This window comes from Panthera uncia, chromosome D4 (genome assembly GCF_023721935.1).
Source record: "Panthera uncia isolate 11264 chromosome D4, Puncia_PCG_1.0, whole genome shotgun sequence".
NCBI lineage: Eukaryota > Metazoa > Chordata > Mammalia > Carnivora > Felidae > Panthera > Panthera uncia.
This window is the reverse complement of record NC_064807.1, coordinates 27903218-27913668: the sequence shown is the minus strand read 5'-3', so window position 1 is coordinate 27913668 and position 10451 is coordinate 27903218.

The window sequence follows — 10451 nt, the reverse complement described above, 5'->3', positions numbered from 1 at the left end:
ATTGCCTCCTATTCTGCAATTTACCTAATTGTCTGCAGGCTCTGTGCTATGCCTTTGACATGCCCAGCACATTCTCACCCCTGGGTCTTAGCACTTGCTCTTTCTTCTACTTAACATCTTTCTTCCCACATATACACAGGGCTTCAGTTTCTTCATTCAGGATTTTATTCCTTACTGGATACTTTCTCTTGACTATAGCTATTGCAACACCTCGCTTCATTTTGGCCTCCTATCCTGCTATATTCTTTTTCATGGTTTATACCACTCCCAGAAACCATGTTACTTGCTAGTGTATCTATTGAGTGCCCATTTCCCCCCTAGAAAATGTAAGCTCTAGGAGAACTAGGAGTTGGTTTTATTTGGCTGTAAACTAATATCTGGAATAGTGCCTGGAACATAGTAGGCACTCAACACACGATGAATGAATGAATGAATGGGTAAATGTCCCCTACTTTCATTCCATTCTCATAGCCAAATATATCAGAATTACGACTCTATCTCAGAAAGAGGCTATTTAGATCAACCAGGTTGCTCAAATAAAACAACACGTGGATGCATTTTTGCTCTAATTTATTTGGTTTCCTTTAATTTGAAACCTGTCTCGCTAGATCTCACCAGCCCATAAATATACTGGGCCACATAAAGCATCAATAAAAATTTATTTTTATTGGAACAGGTGATTGCCCCAAACTACGACCATCAGATTTAGCAAATAAATTATAAGTTGTCCAGTTAAATTTGAATTTCTGTTAACAATGAATAATTTTTTAGGATCAGTATGTCCCATGCAGTTGGGAACACACTACAAAATTACTTGTTGCCTTTCTGAAATTTGAATTTGATTTGGTGCCTTGTATTTTATCTGACAACCTTAATCTAAAATGCGATGGAATTTGTTTTAATATGGGAGCGAATATGGACTCAGATAACCTGGGTTTGAATCTTAGTTCAGCCACTTAGTTCTGCAAGCTTGGGAAGTAATTTGGCTTTGTCAGGCTGTAGTGTTCCCAACTCTAAAATGGGGATACTAGTAATACCTACTTTGCATGGTTATTATGAAGGTTAAAATTGAAAACGATCTAAATCACTTACCATAGCATCTGGCCCATAATGAACACAAATAATATTACTGTCATCATTGTTACCATATGCAGGGGCATCAACCATCTCAGGCTTTTCCAGGATTCAGGGCTTCCCTGGGATGTGGGCCTTTCAGTGTTAAACCTGAGGAAGTTCCAGGCAAACTAGGACAGTTGGCCATCTTAGCAGCTGCTCAGAAAAAGTTAAGTACTGCTATACTATTGCACTTACTTTAAACTTCAAGTAACATATGAAGATTGTTTTCTGTCAATTATCAAGAAACGTTGGGTTGCAATGAAAATTTTTCCAGCTTATATTTTAAAAAGCAAATTTATTCCTATTAACCCTAGTCACGTTTAGATCTCCATTACTGGAAAGAGGTGTGTTTGAGTTCTACTCATTTAGAAGATTGCTCAAGGGGCAGCATTAAATGTTGATGAATACACTTTGACACCATTAACAATTAAAATGGGGCATTTGACTGCCAAAAGTTCTGTGCGTTTGTAGTTTGGTGCTTTGTTCCCTGCATCAGAAAACCTTGGGTGGTGGGTTTGTTTAGCAGGTGAAGTGGTGTTAATTTACACAAAAACAATGACTGAAGAAGCAAGGTTCAAGGTTATATCTTGAAACTCTCAGGCCAGGAAAATGAGTAGGATGCTAAAAGTCTCTGTTATGATTGTCTCCCCCAATCAAATAGGTGCCTCTTTGAGCTGGTGCTTGGTAATATAGTTGACTTTGGAAAGGAATCCATCTCTTTGGCAGGGACCAAGAGTAAAAGAGTGGTCACCTCTGTGCATCGGATTTCCAGTTTGAGAACTAGTCTCAGTCAAAGCACAGAAGACATGGTGGAGGTTTAGGCCACATCTTGGTGATATGATGGAAAGGCTGTAGCCAACAGAAGGCGGAGAGCAAGAAGTGGGGAGAAAAGGAGACAAGCCCCAATTAGGCAACATCCTCATCTTATAAAAGGGGAAGTTGCTGGAATAACTAGAGATTCAAGTATACTATTTATTATCTTATAATAATATTTAAGTATAGTATATTATTTATAGTTAAACAATCACCCGTAGAAGATCTAATAATCACCATCTAACAACTCTCAAGCACTAAAGAAGTAGAAAGAAGTGATGGGGGAGACAAAAGTCAACTGAAACATCATCTTTCTTACCAGAGTTAGTAAAAAAGTCTCATGTTAAAGTCAAGAAATTGAGAAATAAGCATAAAATACGGAGTTGTGATAGAAACCGCCAGAAGAACTAAACACAGAAATATCACTTTATTTTTTCAATGACTGGAGCAGAATGAGGGGGGCTGTGGGGAAGACTACTGATTTTATCAGGAGCTGCTCTGTGTCACTCACTGTCATGGGCACAGACTGATAAAAAGTCAAGAAAAAGATGTTGCTGTTGTGGCACAAAGATGTGGTTGTCCTGTTCTCTTTAGGCAAAAGTGAGCAATGTCATTAGTGGCATCTGTTTGGTGAGCTTTCAGAAAATTGAATTAGAGCTGTTTGCATTTGTTTTGTGCCTCAAGGCCCTTAGAAACTACTTGGCAAAGCTCAAGCTACTTAGCAAAGAGATATTTTAGAATAGGGAACAAGGCAAAGGGAAGGAAAGGGAAGAAACAAGTCCAAGGTCACTTCCTTGGTGCCATCAGTAGTGGAAATAGCTCCCACTAGCTTTAAATGTCAAAAACCTTAGTACTGATCAAGTGCTTGATACACTTGGGGAAAAACATTCTATCATGTGTCACCCATCCCGGGCCTCCTGGCTTCCTCTTGTTCTCATTCTCTGCCTCTCTATACCTAGGCCCTGTTTATTTGACACTAAGCAATTTGCAGATGTTCATTTCTCTTCGCTTTTCATCGGTATCGAATTTTTTCAGACACACAGTATTATCTTCAATGGGTCATTTATCAGCTGCTGTGTTTAAGAAGGGCGCGCCATCTGCATGGGGAAGACGATTTTTTTTTTTTTTTTAAACCTGGAGCCTTTGGTCTTAGCATCAAATTAGCGTTCCTCATTCTGAGTGTGTTTACTGCCAGAGAGGATAAGAATAAATCCCTCTCTGTCCAGCTGTTCAATGAGTACCAACAAGCCTAGGCTGGGAGTGGAAGACTTTCTGACTTGAACTTGCATTTTCCTTCCCAATCAAGAGCTGTGATGGTTCAGCCTGTTCGTGTGAATTAAAAGCCTTCCATACATAAGGAGTTCCTCTTAGGGTTAGAGAATCATGTCAAGCTCAGATGCACTTGATAAGGGACACATCTCCAATCACCATCAAACTGTCTTCTTTAGAATTCGCTGTCCTTCCTTCAGTCAACCCTTCTCATTCAAGGATTTTCTCCCAGCACTGCCTAGTTTCACACTGTCCTGAGACCTGGGACTGCATTCGTTTGCAAAGAGCAGATAAGTAAGGGTTGGGGGGAGTGTGAGCCTCTGTTGTAGGAAGCCAGGTGGGGGACACCTGTCTCCCTCCCCCACCCCAAGAAACTTTGAGAAATACAGACACTAAGCCCTCACAATTGTTGCTGTGGCATTGAACTATGGTGGCAACGACAGTTGTGACTTCATTGAAGAAGGCAGAACAGCTGGCAAGGCCTGGTGGGTGTGCTCCTAATTTGTGCGCAGATAGCTTTGTAGTTCACAATGGGTTCCGGCTGCAGTGACTGAAGCCAGACAAAAAAAATGCCCTTCTATTGAAAATGTGGCTTCCTTCTTCTATTGAAGTCAGTGTCAAAATTTGCTTTTGTGAGGGCCAAAGGGCTGAGCCCAATAGTTTAAAAAAAGGAACACACACACAAAAAGGCAGTTTTCAAGGCCGACCATGCTTTTCTCATGCATTCTGAATGCCCACTGCCTTCTCTTGGCTGGTCAGTGTGCAGAATAAACTTGAAAACTATGGATATGATTTCTGAATAATGCTGACATCTCTAGAAAGATAATTCCTTTATTTCCAAATAAAAATTTTAAGAATTCTTTCTACTTGAGAAATCACCCTTGGGTCTGGTCTGAAATCACCACCTTGGTAGACTGGTCTTGCCTATCACATAATCCTTTTATTGTGTTATTCCCTCTAGTGGACATCTGTCACTTTCTAGCTACCAAGTAGCTGTTCTTTCTTCCTAACAGTACCTGGATATTCCTTTATGAAATCTCTCCTTCCTCATTTTGAGCCTTATGGTTTAGAGGGGATAGACCCCACCTACTTCTCCTGGCTTCGACTCAGCTTTTTTCATTTATCTTACTTCTTTCACTGGTTCCCAGATATGCCAGTAACCCAGTCAGATCCATCAAGGCACAAGGAGACATTGAGACCTCTATCTTACACAGGTGCTACCAGAAAAGATATTCATTCTTCCCCTGGAAGATGTGGGAGGGGATCTGGGGTCTGGGATTGCTACAGCCATTTTGCTACCACAAGTAGCCTGGAGCTGCCAGTGAGGCAGATGGGATGGGAAGGAGAGACAATATGGCATGTGAGGATGGAGATGACATAGAGAAGTCCCCTGATGTCCTTGTTGGGACCGCTAGATCAAGCCTCACTGGAGGCCAGTATCACCTGTGGATATTTCCATTCTGTAAGCCAAGAAAGTCACTGTATTGTTTGGGCCAGGTCAACTTGGCTTCTCTGTTGCTCATGATAAAATAGTCCCAGGTAATGTAAGTCCCTTGTTAAGAAACTTCTATATCTCCCCATTGTCTATAAAAACAAGTTTAAATTCCTCAGCTTTGCAGTTGAGATAGTCCATAAGAGGAACATAACCAACCTTTTATTCTAGTCAGATGTCAGGCAACAGTTTCCACTTGTTTGTTCCTTTTCTCTGCTTAACTATCCTTACAGGTCACCGCCCTTAAATTTTACATCTTCCCTGATCTTCGTAAGCTATATTTACCTCTTTTGACCTTGTTTCCATTCATGTTCTTCCAGTTATTAATTTAAACTGCTGCATTTCTCTGCCCTTTTCATAGGCTTATGTTATTAATCATCTTAATGTGTGTTTAGTTTATTTTTTTGTGAGCAGGTGTTATTGCTTTTGGATCAATGGCTATCTCCTAGCACTTAGAGCCATGCCTTACACACAGTACAGATTAGTAATATGGGCTGGGTAGTTGGTAATAGTCACATGTTTTGATCAACATCAACACAAATGGTTATATCTGGGTAAGGTTAAGGACTCAACTACTGCTTAGACACATGAAAACAATAAAAGCAGAGGAGTCTGACTACATAATTTTCACCTGAGAATGAAATCAAGCTATCCTAATTTAAGGAAATCAATTGTATGAAGCAAACTTGGTTAGTGGATTATAACCTAACTCTTAACTCTTCAAATCACAGGGTTCATGCAAACAAATGAGGTAAACCGATTTGACTAATGTATCTCAATTATGAAAGCCCACTGGAGCTTGCTCAATTATAAAGAGGTATCAAGGGGCCACGTAATAGAGCCCTATAACTCAAGAGCCACCTGTGGTCAAGTATATCTGCCAAGAAGGTGTGTGATTTGGCAGTCCCAATCCTCAGTTCTACATAAAGCCTTTGAGTCATTCAAGAGGCCTCCAGACCAAAAAGCCTGCAGAGTGGCAATGCAATGCTGTTCACTTCATTATTTCCTGCATTGCTTCCCACCTAGGTTCCTTCTGGCTTCATGGAGTCTGTTTACAAAGAGAAGTAAATGCCCATACTCTGCTTGGCCTCCATGTAGGTTTTATTGTAGCGCTGTAAAGCTTTATGACATTCTGTGGCATATTTCCCTGGCATTCCAGCATGACCCATAGTACGGTGGAAATAGGCTGTCCTTGGCATTTCATAGTCTGAACATTTAATGACATCATTCTGTGAGATGTAGGGAAAGCTATAAGAAAAATCCAATTTGGCTTGCTCTCTCCCCAGTTGCCTTAATTAGCCTCCGTTTCTAATGCAATGAAAGGAATAAACCTAAAGAGGGCTGGCCAGGAAAATTATGAGCTTTCAGGTATGCTTGGTTACTGTGATTTTTCTGCTGGTAGAAAACATTGTAAAGCCACAGATTTGCTCTCTATCTTGAGAACACATACTAGAAGGAGAAAGGTACACACATAAATTTTTAAAAAGGCATTAAGGTATGCTATGTGGTACCATCCCCATATTGGCATCTCCTTTTTTTCCAGGAAGCAGGAGCACTTTCTCTCTGTGTTGGTTCCTCCTTCTCCTTGCTGTGAGCCTTATAGTTTTGTGAAATATGAATAGGTAATATTGAGCTGGATTGGATCTACTTTTCACTATAAAGCTGCATTGTCTGTGCTGGCATCTCTGTGGAGTAATCCTTAAGCAAAGAAGCATTTGGAACATCAAATAAAATAAGGCACATTTTCTCTTAAGTGTGGGCTTTATTCTTCTAAGTAAATAGATGCTTCAAAAGCAGCCAAGTCTCCATTTGGTGTATCTGAGTAGGAGTCTGATATTTGCACTGAGAAATACTGAATTCCTAGAACACCAGGAGGTGATTCAAGAACTTTCTTACAAATCAGTTGGACTTTAAGTCAATTATTTGCATATTTGTGAACAGATATATTTCTTTCGTATACCCTAAGCATGAAGAAAAAGAGCATCAGCTCTCAACTCTACCTTTTCTATGGGCATGTCTTGTGATACACAAGAATCTTAGGTTATATGGTTAAAAAAAAAAAGTAGATTGAATAGAAGACCCTTGGGGCAACTAACTACCCAGACCTTTAATACCCATGCAATTACAGCATTCTTAGCCTGGCTAAGATCTCGGATATGTTGTGACCTGTGGATTTGAATCATATGCTGTAAGTCAGCAAGTTACTGGCTGGTTGTTGGGCCTAGCCAGTCACCAGTATTCACTCCCAAAGCATCTTTATTGCTCTTTTTCTCATGTATGATATACAGTAACTCTGATGACTCATTACAAGTGTTTATCTAGAAAAGTGACAACTCTTCTCCTCTTTTATCCCCTCTAAAGACCATGAATACTGCCAATAGATATGAAGAAAGAAATGAAAAGATTTAACAAAGAGGTGATATTTACAGTCAATCTTTTTTGAATACCCAGGTTACTGTGGTTATGGGGCCTTGGGCGAGGCACTTCACCTATCTCAGTTTTACTCTTTCTTTCCTTCCTTCCTTCCTTCCTCTTTCTTTTCTACAACCCCTCATTTATTTAACAAGTAGGTGTAGTCTATCTACTATGTGTCGGGCGCTGGTCTAGGCACCAGGCATGTAATGGTGAACTGAACAAAGTCACTGTCCTATTTGAGCTTATTTTTTAGTGGTGGGAGAGAAGACAGACAGACAGTCAGAACACCTGATTATTTTTAGTCAGTTCAGTGGGACAAGTGAAGCAACTTTATTCTGATTCTACAGGCAAGATTTCTATTTAATTACATGAAAATAGGGAGTCTGTCTTTTAATTAGCCTTTACGAAATATTCTGAAGGGCTTATTCTGATGCTTTCCTTAGGGCAGCTTGAATGACCTGGAGGCAGAAGAGGAAAAGGGGCAGAACAGCCTCCACTTGCTAACTACATTATTTACAGGCTTCATTTAGCCCCATAAACTTCTCAGTGTGGCAATAACATTTTCCTAATCACCTCTTGGGTTAGTTGACGAACAAAACTGGGGTGAGCCCTGGGACAGAGCAATGAAATACAAAGACTCATACTGGCAATATTGATTGGTGCAGTGATGTCAGTGACAAGAAGTGGGGGCAGGGGTAATGTAAAGTCATTTCTCCCTGAGTTTCTTTTCAGCCTTGAAGGGAGTCCAGATTCAACTTAATATGGCACCATTGACGATATGTGTTAGGCACCATATACGTAAACCTGTAGATTGTTGACAGACACTTCCCTATGGGCTCACTCGTTTCCTTGAGGGGCACTCGTTTCCAGCAAGGGGCATTAGCAGACCAAATTGACCAATCTGATAAAACCCCACCTCACCTGCATCTCTGTGGAATTCTTACTCAACTTGGGCTCCGAATGTTGCCTTTGCCTTGTGTTCTTTAGCACCAATATTATATTTAAAGATATATAAATGATTGTCATTAGTGGAAATTGAACAGACTATTGAAATAAAACTGTGGATAGAATATATCTTCCTTGATTCTCAATCTGTTTTGGATCGAAGACAAAAAAGACCATGTTAGTAAAAGAAAAATTGGCCTAAATGTGAGACCAGTTGGCTTAAAAAAAAAAAAAAAAAAAAAAAAAAAAATATATATATATATATATATATATATATATATATATATATATCATTAAGTAGTCACAGAATGGCAAGAAGCCAGGAAAGCACTCAGTGGAGTTTTCCATTCCACTCCCCATGTCTTGTTTGCAGCTTGTGTACTTTTTGTGTTAAGGCACCATGTTCCCAAATTGAGAGAGTAGTCTGTCTCTCTTATTTCTGTGTAAATAAAACAGTTAATTATGGGACAAACAAATTTTGATTGGAAGGACAGATAAATAGATTAATGAATGTTAAGCTAACAGATCCTTTTCCCCTCTAGGACCTTGTCGTTGTTAGGGATGACAGTGTGGTCTGAATCTAATGCAGCTGAAAGCTAATTGACTTTATAATTCCCCAAGCATGGGAGCAAGGCTGGTAAAGAGACCAGGATCAGAAGTCGTGCTGGGAAGGAAATGATTTTTTGTTGCTTCTGCTCTAAGTGTGAGGTTAAAAAATTCCTTTCAACCCAAAAAAGATATATGTCATGATACAGCAATAAAAAGGGATAAACTGCTGATACAAGCAATGTAACATGGCTGAGTCTCAAAAGAAGGCACAAAAGAGTGTATGTGGTGTAATTCCATTTATACGAAGTTCAAGAATATGCAAAGTAATCTAAGGAGAGTTCAAAAGAGTGGTTGCCTCTGGGAGGGGGTACTGACTGAAAAGTGGCATGAGGGAACTTTCTAGCGGTGGTGGAAACATCTTATATCTTGATCTGGGTGGTAAAGAAGTGTATGCACACCTGTGAGAAGTCATTGAGCTATACCTTAAGATTTGTCCACAATACTGCATGTAGGTTATATCTCATTTACTTTTTCAAAAAGGGCATCATATTTAGAAGCTACCTGAGAACACCATTGTTCATAACAATAACAATGGTTGATAGATTTTTAACATTTGCCACTCTACAAAAGTCTCTCATATGCATAATGTCTTGATTCTTGCAAGCATCTGTGAGCTTAGATGAGAAAGGTGAAGTTCGTTGGAGTTAAAGATAAAGAGGATGTCTCGCCTATCCCCATTCCAACAGCCCAGAGATGCTGGAGTGCCTCAGTAGCCATGTTTCTCAATGGAAGTGTTAATGGCATTTGGTCAGGACATGTCTTCATTGTGTGGGTCTGTTCCATGAATTGTAGAATGTGTATCATCTCTGGCAAATGCGCTTCCCTAAAGGCCAATGGGCTGACCAGAAACACCTTTGCACATTTGCAGATGCTGCAGGAGCACACTACAACCCTTGGCTGAGAACACTTGGGCTTACTGAATTCCTGGATAATGGGACTTGAGTATAAGTTAATCCCTAACTAACAAAAGAACTGGATCCAGGATTGTGAGAGGCGTGTTTGGGCCTTCATGCAAATGGATGGGATGTTGGGTGGGGACCTCTGCTTGGAACCACTGTCACTGCATTGGCTGGAGGTCCACCATATAGGTCCCTTTACATAATCCATGGCCCAGCATCACTAGGCCTTCAACATGGTGTTAGGGTGGGGTTTAAGCTCACAGTTTGTTCCCTGGGGTTCAATGCTCTAAGTATATTCCTTTTCTCTATTGCTCTGCTAGGATCAAGTATCTGGAGCTCCCTTTGGCCCTGGAACATGGGAGGTTAGCCAGGATTCCTAACTCTACTCCATCCTCTCAGAAGCAGAGACTCTATATTGTAGAATCTCCATGGGGCCTTCTGCACTAGAGGAGGCTGCCGAGGATCATGTGATAAGTGACCAGGTATGGGCTTGAGCCCAGCTCTCCTTGCCTCAAATCTTGCTCCCAATCTGCTACACCCTGGCTTGGCAAACCGTGACCCATGGTCCAAATCTGGCCCACTGACTGCCAGCTCAAGGATGTTTTTAAAAAATGTTTCAAAGTTTGCATTTAAATTGGTTATATAAGCATCTACACAAAATATTCTCAATTTTGCCTCTTGGCACACAAAGTCTAAAATATTTACTATTGATCCCTATGTAGAAAGATTTTACCAATGCCTGCACTGCCTTTGTGCTTTATTCCAGCTTATATGTCAACAAAGCCTATTAGGGAACAAGGAGAATTAAATGGTGGTGTAGAGACAATCCAGTGCATGTGCTGTCCCATTATTTTATTTTTATTTTTCTAATTTTCATTCTAGTATACTTAACA